Source organism: Pelophylax lessonae, assembly GCF_965119305.1.
Source record: "Pelophylax lessonae genome assembly, chromosome: 11".
Taxonomy (NCBI): Eukaryota; Metazoa; Chordata; class Amphibia; order Anura; family Ranidae; genus Pelophylax; species Pelophylax lessonae.
Window position 1 is genome coordinate 98,170,775 of NC_138778.1, and position 10,166 is coordinate 98,180,940.

Genomic DNA, 10,166 nt, shown 5'->3' on the forward strand with positions numbered 1-10,166 from the left:
TGCTACAATTACTGCCCTCAATCTGACTTTTGCTGTGAAACCTCAAATGCATGGTGCAATTGCTTTTTACATACGACACAAGACCGATGCTTGCGTTGGCCTTTGCGCGAGAGCACGGGGGGACAGGGGTGCTTTCATTTTTTTTTTATTATTATTTATTTAATTTAATACTCCACTAATCCTTCATTTAATACTCCACTGCTTGTAAAAGCAGTATAGCCGCTAGGATTTCTTTTACATGAAAACCAACTGCCTAAAAAAACTATACCAAGATGATGCCTAAACCTTCAGGCATCGTCCCGGTATAACCACTCAAAGTCCAGCGACGTACCAGTAGGTTGCTGGTCCTTGTTGGGGATATACAGTATTGTAATGTTCTTTTTTTTTTCATGCAGCTTGTGGGCTGAATGAAAAAAGAGAACCTAACAGATTCCTCCATTCACATTGATCAATGTGGATGAAGAAATCTCTGCCAGAAAAGGTGTGTGGTATGCCAACCATTAGAATATACCAACCCTGCATCCACCCACTTGTGGCCCACTATTGATGGGCATACATTGAATGTTCTTTTTTTTTTTTAATTCAGCCAATGGGCTAAACCTAACAGATTCCTCCATTTAAATCGATTGATGTGGATGAAGAGATCTCTGCCAAGAAAAGTGAAAAAAATATATATCCCGAAGCATACGGGCGATCCTCCCACTGTCTACTCAGCGATGGGTTGCTGCTGGGTTTAAAAACATTAACTCAAAAAAACACCAGCTTTTTTTTATTGCAATTTGTGCAAGAAAAGAGTAAAAAATATACCCTGAAGCATAGGGGTAATCCGCCCGCTGACCACCCCTGCCCCCATGCTTCAGCATATATGCTCTTTTTTTAGATTGCGGTGGTTAAATCATCTCCTACAGTGCTGTAGTCACTGATTTATGCATTCTGAAAGCAAACATAAACAGATCACCGCTGCAGCTGAATGGGGTTCTTGCAAAGCAAACAACCGTTAACAATAAAACATTACCTTAATAAAACTGCAACTTTTTTTATTATTGCAATCTGTGCCAAAATAGAATAAAAAATATATCCTGAAGCTTAGGGGCGATCCACCCTCTCACCTCCCCAGCCCCATGGTTCAACATATACTGTTTTTTTTAACTACGGTGGTGCAATCACCTTCTACAGTGCTGTAGTCACTGATTTATGTATTTTGAAAGCAAACCCTGTTGCTTTCAGAATAAACAGAATAAACAGATCAGTGCTGCAGGTGAATGGCATTCCTGCAAAGAAAACAATGATTAACAATAAAGCACAGTAACAATAAAACATTGCAGTATAGCAGTATAGTGTACAGTACAACAGTAAGAACAGAACATTAACTCAATGAAACAACAACTATTTTTGCCTTTTTTATTTATTTTTTTACTATTTTTTTTCACTTTTCTTGTAACTGTAAAAAACTTTCAACGTTCCAGGCTAGGGTCTCTCAAAATGCGATAGCCAGTTTCCTGACTATCTAACATCTTTCGAGACCCTGTGTGAATGTGTGCCCTAGACTGTGTCGTGCTGTACCTTATACTAATACTCCCTGAAAACTGCCCTGGATGCAGAGCCCAGGTTGGCCAGGACAGGAGGGACAAAAACATGTATATATCAGTGGTTACTACCGACATCTTTTTTGGCGTGCTTTTTGGGTAGAGGTACCAGGGAGGACACCCGGAAAATGCCTCTTATGCAGCCAGCACTGCATCTGGATTGGAAAATTGGGCCACAGTACCTTCTGGAAACAAAAGGGCTGTGATGATCTCTTCCTGAAACAACAGGGCGTGAGCACGCGGCCATTCAGTTGTACACTAAGGACATCCCAGAGGATCCCCAGTTATAACGCCCATTGAGTCCGGGCAACATCGCGATCAGGTGGCTGGATCACCTGTACCGTGTGGCTCAGTGGGGACAACGTTTGCAGCGGGAGGACCGGGTTTTGTGCCTTGGATATTTGTTTCGCTTGACTACATCCGATTTCATGTGAGTGTGATTTTAACTTTTTAATAAAGCCTTGTTTGTACATATTACACTATGAGTCCCTATTTGTCCCCCTTTATGTGAGAGGAGAGGAGGAGGTGCTGTTCATATCTCTACTGGTTGGAGTGGAGTCCTGAGGGGATCGCCATCAGGGAGTGGAGGATCATCTGTTGAACAAAGCGCTAGACCCTAGCGTTAAGGGTACGTGTTCACTCTCAAGGGGGGGGAGCACAGTGGTGAGGTGAAGGATATGTTAGTTGCAGAGTGACCAGCAAAGAAGTCTTGTTCAACACTACATAACAAGTTTCCTATGCACCCTATCTTTCGTGTGACTTTACCCTGAGAACACCATGGACTTATGAACTTTGGCTTTATTATATTCACCATTTTGCCATATACCCTCAACCCGGTTAGAGGTTGTTTTCTAGCGCTGCTAGTGTTTATGCGGGCTGTGGCTCCTATACGCACCTTTTTATATGTTATGATCTGAGTATAGCGGCTGCTTTATTGGGAATATTGGCACATGAGAATTTACATCTGGCTGTTTGGCTAGTTGTATATGTTTGATCCTTTGAGGATTGCATTACATAAGCGCTGAGTGGGTGGGATAAGGAACTATTGCTTCTTTCTTGCTCTTTTTGTGGAATAAATATACAGACACTTTCTTTTACCAGCGCCTGGCCTTACAGGAAATTAAGCATGGCCCCATTATCTGGTCATTGAAGTCCACCCCTCCCATGTTAAGGATGTAGTCGTGGACAAAGGGGGGGTTCTCAAAAACACCAGTCGCTGTTGCAATTTGGACTGTTGTATCTGCATGAATAGAAGATAGGACGTGTCCTTCCACTTCACTGCAAGCAACTTATTACTTTTCAAGCAGGCTCTCTCCCCCGGTCTAAGTCGGGAATTTACAAGCCTGTTCGCACAGTGCCACATGCGCCAATTCCAAATTCAAAGAGGTATCTAAAAAGTGGCACGCTTGTATAATAATTGTCCATGTACAAGTGGTACCCCTTTCCGAATAAGGGTGACACCAATTCCCAAACAATCTTGCCACTGCTCCCTATGTAGTCTGGGCAGTCACAGGGCTCCACACTGCTATCTTTTCCCTCACCAATCAGGAAAGTCTATGTATTCTGACACACTTGCTGGGGAGAAACTGTTTTAAAGCAAGGCGGCCAGAAAACTTAATGAGAGACTCATCTACGCAGACAGCTTGTTGCGACATATACAAGGCTGCAATTTTTTGGTTCAAGTGATTTATGAGTGGCTGAATTTTGTGGAGCCGATCATTTCCCGGGTCACCCCGAGGATGACAGAGTTCATTGTCATTGAAGTGCATAAACCACATGAAATGCTTGTACCCCTGGCCATGGCTGCAGAGAACATGGGCACATGATGAATTGGGTCTGTGGACCAATATGACCGTGACTCTTTTTTAGTAATACCTATGTTGAGGGTTAGGTCCAGAAACGTCTTAAATTCATAGTTACATAGTTAGTCAGGTGGAAAAAAGACTCAAGTCCATCTAGCTCACCCAATGAAAAAAAAAAACACAAACATACAATCCCATATACACAATCCTTTACCTACAGTTGATCCAGAGGAAGGCGAAAAACCCAGCAAAGCATGATCCAATTTGCTACAGCAGGGGAAAAAAATCCTTCCTGAACCCTGAGAGGCAATCAGATATTCCCTGTATCAATTTTACCTATAAATGTTAGTACCCACTTATATGTACACCTAGGAAAGAATCCAGGCCTTGTCACAAGTTAGCCTACAGTTCTTGCTTGTGTACTCTTACCTCCTTGCTGCTGTGTTTTTTCAACCCTTTTTACTTTCACATGTGTGGTTTGGCTGGTCTCGCCTATGAGCTTTGTCTGCTATTCTGTGGGCTTTTATTTCCTTCCCTTCCATCACTTCCTGTCCCACCTCCTGGTTGGCTTGTCTATTTTAGAGATTCTCAGTGTAACCCATATTGCCTGAGCAACTTCACAGTTTTCTGAGCTCCCGTTTGCATACCACTTGTCTATAATGTGTTTGAATACCTGTGTACTGACCCCAGCTTTGTTTACCGCCTGTGCTTGTTCACTACCCTCCCTGACCTCGGCTTGTCTCCTGGATTTCCTTTCGTCTGCTGCTTGTACTCTGCACACATGAGTGGTCTCCCCATCCTCAGCTGGGTGTACTTGGGGGCCGCGATCTGGTTCTAGCTTGCTGCAAGTCCATCCCCACCATCAGGGGCTCGGGTAAAGAAGTAAGCTGGGGCCTTAAACTCCGAGCCCTGGGGAATCCTGAGCTGGTGATCTACAAGGGCTCACTACCACAGACTCCTGATAGGCATGTCTTAAAGAAATCTACTGAGCTGGCCAGAACCACCTCTGGAGGGAGTCTGTTCCACATTTTCACACCTCTTATAGTGAAGAAATCTTTCCTTATTTGGAGACAAAATCTCTTTTCCTCTAGACGTAAAGAGTGCTCAAAATCAAGTTCACTAAATGGACCCCTTATATATTTATACATATTGATTATATCCCCCCTAATCTCCTCTTCTCAAGAGAGAATAAATTCAGTTCCTGTAATCTTTCCCCATAGCTGAGCTTCTCCATGCCTCTTACCAGTTTGGTTGCCCTTCTCTGCACTTTCTCCAGTTCCCCGATTATCCTGGTGCACAAAACTGAACTGTGTAATGATATCCTGTACTGGACACACGAAAAGCTGTTGCAAGCAGCCATGTTGTTCAGTCATTATAGGTCAGCCATTCCAGTCTTGCAGAACAATTACACATTGCTGCAGTGATTACCTCCTCCCTCCTCCTCTAATTCATGGAATGTATAGGTTTTACACTTCAAAAGAGCCGTTATCTCAACTCGGAGACAACAGAAACCAGCCTGTGCTGAGCTGTAAACCACTACTTGAGTCCTGCCAGGATGTCTGTTTCTGCTGTCCTATCATAAAACTTTGACCAAATCCATTAAGGATACCAAGAACTAATGGGGATCGTAAAAGGCAATCAGAGAGCTCTGCCCAATTCAAAACTTAACAAATCCACACACAATTCATAAACTCAGACAGGAACATGACACATTAATAATAAGTATATATTTGGATGAGAAATGTTGCACTGAACGAATGAAAGTAAAACATGACCACACTAGCACATAGAGAAGGTAGCTGTCAGATGCCTCCTGGGTGACAAGTTTATCTGAGCTACCCAGTGTTTAGTATGCCTGGATGTGAAATTCAATGCTAAACAATAATCTATCAGTTTCAAGAATGCAACCGGTACCTATTGGAAGATATGAATAGTGGTTTAAAAAACTGTCCATAGAGGAGGGACCTGATATTGTCATAAATTCAGGACAGCCCATGGACACTCCGTTTTATTGGTCAGGGGCATCTGTCAACACCCCTTTGATCCCAGAGAAAAAAGGGAGACCTCACCAGTTGAGAGAGTTCTCCTTTACCCACAAAGCAGGAATAGCTGTCAAGTTTGAGAACCGATAACACTTGGTTTATCGACTGAATTCTGATAACACCCAGGACATTGACTGCAAGCATTCTTCCTCCACCATTCTACCCTTTTTTTCTATTGCTGAAATGATGTCTCTATTTCGTTCAAACACCTTTTTTCTGTAAATATTTTATTTGCACCAACTTTGACCTTTTCAATATTAAAACCATATTTTGGAAAGGGTTAACCTTGTCCCTAAGCTCTTAATGCAAGCTAAAAAAGAACCTGTCTATTGAGGAGTGCTACTGTATAGAATAAATCCTCTGAACAATAGTTATTCAGAGAAAGGGAATACAATAAGACACGTGGCCACTGACTAAAACTAGAGGAAAGGCGGTTTAACCTTAAAATACGTAGGGGGTTCTTCACTGTAAGAGCAGTAAGGATGTGGAATTCTCTTCCACAAGCAGTCGTATCAGCAGGGAGCATCGATAGTTTCAAAAAAATATTAGATGGGCACCTTAAAGACCACAACATACAGTGGTATACAATGTACGGTTAACAGCAAACACACACGCACATCATAGGTTGAACTGGATGGACGGATGTGTAACTATGTAACTATGTAACTAACATACCTGTCTGTGGTGACAGTGTGTGTTATAGACGATTATTCTAAAATCATAATTGGTATGGCTAGAATTACGAACTTCCCCCTGCTCAGACCAAACGGGAGTGGTGGCATTTAAAGTGGCAATCGCTCTTAACCTGCTGGCACCTAGATTGTGGGTCCCATGAGCTGGAGAATCTTTATGCAGGGTGCAGATGAGAGTGGCATTGTTAGGTAAAGGCCCGTACACACACGCAGATCGTCGTCATACAAACGTCGGCGGACGAAAGATCTGCCGATTGTATGCGTGTTAGTATGGTGCCTCCGACAGATGTCTGCACACAATCTGCGGACAAGAGTCTTTCTTGCAAACATGAAAATTTTTGTCTGCAGACACCAGAACGGACAATTGTTTGCCTGTCAGTACAGAAATCAGCCGACAGACCGCAGATTTGCAAGACTGGGCATGCTCAGAAAATAAAAAACACAGGGAAAGTTAACCATTACATGACATCACTTCTGCAGTCAGCTGAAGTCTGCGGACAAAATTCTTGTGCTGTCCTTGTGCTGTCTTTGCACTTTTCAACAGACACCGACATCCCGGGGAGAAAAGACGAACATTTGTATGACGACGATCTGCGTGTGTGTATGGGGCTTAAGTGACAGCGAAGTGTGAGATTGGCCGGTCCTTTGTCACAAGTTAGTGAGAAGGTCGGGGATCCGATACCTGCATCCATCACAAACTGCATATTCCAGATGAGGTCTTACTAATGATTTGTACAGGGGCAAAAAACCTCTCTGTGGTCCAAACCTCTCCTAATACAAGAAAGAACTTTGCTTGCTTTGGAAAACCGCAGCTTGGCATTGCATGCTATTATTAAGCTTATAATCTACCAGAACACCCAGATCCTTGTCCACTATGGATTCCCCTGGTTCTACTCCCCCAGTATGTATGATGCATACATATTCTTAGCCCCCAAGTGCATAACTTTACATTTATCAACATTAAACTTCATTTGTCACATAGTTGCCCTATGAAACAGTGCGTTGAGGTCAGCTTGTAAGCTGGAGTCATCCTGTAAAGAAGTTATTCCACTGCATAGCTTGGTGTCATGTGCAAAGACTGAAATGCTACTTTTAATCCCAGACCCCATATCATTTATAAAGATATTAAAAAGCAATGGTCCCAACACCAAGCCTGTAGACTTTACCTTACACATTAGCCGAGTGTGGGGAACTGTGTCAAACGCTTTTGTAAAATCCACTACGTCCACAGCCACCCCTCTGTCCAAGGTTTTACTTACCTCCTCAAAAAAGAAATCAGGTTTGTTTGACAACTTCTGTCTTTCATGAATCCATGCTGTCTGTTGCTTAAAATAAAAAAAAATTTCAGCAAGAACTCATCTATGTGGTCTTTTATTAACCTCTCCTGTATCTTCATGATGTAGCAAGGTTTCTAGGCCTGTGGCCTTATGTGGGTCTGCCGTTAGTGCCGGAATCCTCTCCCGCCCATGTGAGCGGAGTCCCTGGGTGTGACAACTGCAACAGAATGAGTGGGATACTTCTTTAGGCTCAAACTAATTACAATTGGGACTTTGATCCTGAAAATGCCAGTTGGCGCTTCCTTGACGCCAGCCAGCGCTAGCCAATGCTCTCTAACACTGAGTACACATTGCAATTTGATAGAAGTGCTTAATCATCGACTGAAAGTCCAGAAGATCCAGGACTGTGAAACTGTAGAACTCCTGACACTGTTATGCTGTATAAATCACTGAATACTGTCCCCCACTTTTGCCAGCTTGAGGTAGTATGGAATAGCTGTACTTGCAACTGACACACTGTCTACAATTCAGGGCCCAGAATCAGGTGCCCCCTTGACTGTAACTCTTCAGGGTCCACTGACTATGTACCCCCTTTGTACCTTCAGGGTCCTCAACCTAGGTACCCCCTTTGCAGCTAGCTGACACTGGATTCCAGAACCTCTTCCGGAATGGTCCTCTCTGACTCTAGGCAGACCCCCAGGGGCAAACGTTAGTACTCACAACCTGTGCAGGCTTTCCTGGGACTGGACCCCTTTCCTTTCCGCAGGCTCTCGGTACACCGGATCCCCTCAGCTCAACTCAGCACTCTCTGGATACTCAGGCGACACCCCGAGATATCCTCCTCCTCAGACAGGAGGAGAGACAGTTGTACTCTCCCTCCTGGGACTCTGCTCCCACCAAAGACACCATGCCACGCACTTCCCCCCAAACCTATTCCAACTCCCAGAATCCTTTGCAGCCTAATCTGCCTTCTGGGGTAGTTACAAGCTGGGATGTGTCCCCTGAGTGGGCTTCCCACACTGCCCAATGAGAAGCCTCTCACAGGAGCCAGTGGGGATACTTCTCCCCTCAGCAGGCACATCTGGAAGCCCTGACACCCTAGCCAAATAAATCACAGCCCTGCTGTTAGCCACTATACATTTACCTAGCACCTACCTGTAGGGTGCTACAATGATATAGAAGTTAAACTAACAGGTCTACAGTTACTTGGTAAAAACTTTAAACCCTTTTTAAATATAGGCGCCACATTGGCCCTACGCCAATCCAGTGGCACTATTTTAGTCCCTAACGAGTCCCATGATACGTTTCCATGCAAATTGTCTGGCAAAGTTCGAATTTGGGTTTTCGGCGATAAATTGATTGGCATATAATTTTCTTTGGTCCACAATAAATCTGTACAGATCATTTGTGACAAACAGCAGATTTACTTCCCCTTGGATTTTTTTTAGCTGTTTCCACCTGAATCCTGGTTTGGCCAGTGAATCAGTGAAGTACGGGCGCTGGAGAATCTGTGGGCTCCCAATCAGTATTTGCAGATGCAGCCGGAAGGACACTATGGGCTCTACGGGCCTGTGTTTAAATTCTTGGTGGCTTCAGGACACTACTTGTGCTAGCCACTGCACCAACTTGAACTACACTTATGGGACTCGCCATGTCAGCAAGTGTTACTGCAGTGCTGGTTTGTTTACGACCAGGTTGTACTAGGCCACTGGTGCTTGCCAGTACACCAAAAGGTAGAGTGGCATTAGTACTGGCACTGTGCTGAATATGGGAATCATTATGCGATTGTAGAACCTCAGCAACCAGGGAACGGGGTTGGGTATGCCTGACTTTAGCAGTTACCTCTACTCCGTCATCAGAGCCAGGGCAGCCATCAGAAATTTTGGGGCCCCTTGCACTGTTTTAGGCCTGGGCCCCTCACATGGATCCGACCGCCAACATTCCCTAAGGCCAACCTACTATGTCCTCATCCTCCTCCAGTCGCATGTCCTCCTTCTCCTCCAGTCCCATTTCCTCCTTCATCCCATGTCCTCATCCTACCCCAGTCCCATCTTCTCCAGGAAAATAAAGGTGAATGGTTCTAGTAAGTCCCGGTTCACACTACCGCGACTTGTCAGGCGACTAGGCCGTCTGAAAAGTTGCGGTCCATTCTGTGCTATGGGAACCGTTCTAATAGGAGCGACTCAAGTCGCTCTGACTTAGAAAACAGTTCCTGCACTACTTCGGGGCGACATCGGAGCGACCTGCATTGACTTCCATTATGTGAAGTCTGTGCAAGTCGCGCCGAAGTCGCGGTGCACGGCGACTTCACTAGTCGTCCCCAAAGTCGGATCGCCATAGTGTGAACCGACACTAAATGCCACCCCTCCTGTTCAAGAGTGAACAGCTGGAGAACAGAGGAGGGCAGGGCTTACAGCTGTGTGGGAGGGCTACTGAGGGGCACGACCCCCCACATAGTGCCAGCCTGCAAGGGAACGGCGGAGCTTACAATTGAATGGTATTTCGAGGACAGGTTGCAACCCAACCCTGTTTGGGGCCCCTCAGGATGCCTGGGCCCCCTACATGTGTATGGGCTGTACCCCCCTGATGGCGGCCCTGATTAGAGCTATCTTTCAGGGTGCCGCTGCTCTCTACAGGTTCATATACTGAGCTTGATTCGGACAGTGAGGACTCCCCATCGCTCTCATCTGTCATGCTCAGTATCCTGTAGGCCTCTTCAACAGTGTGCCTTTCGTTGGACATTTTAGCCACAAAATTTATAGGTACC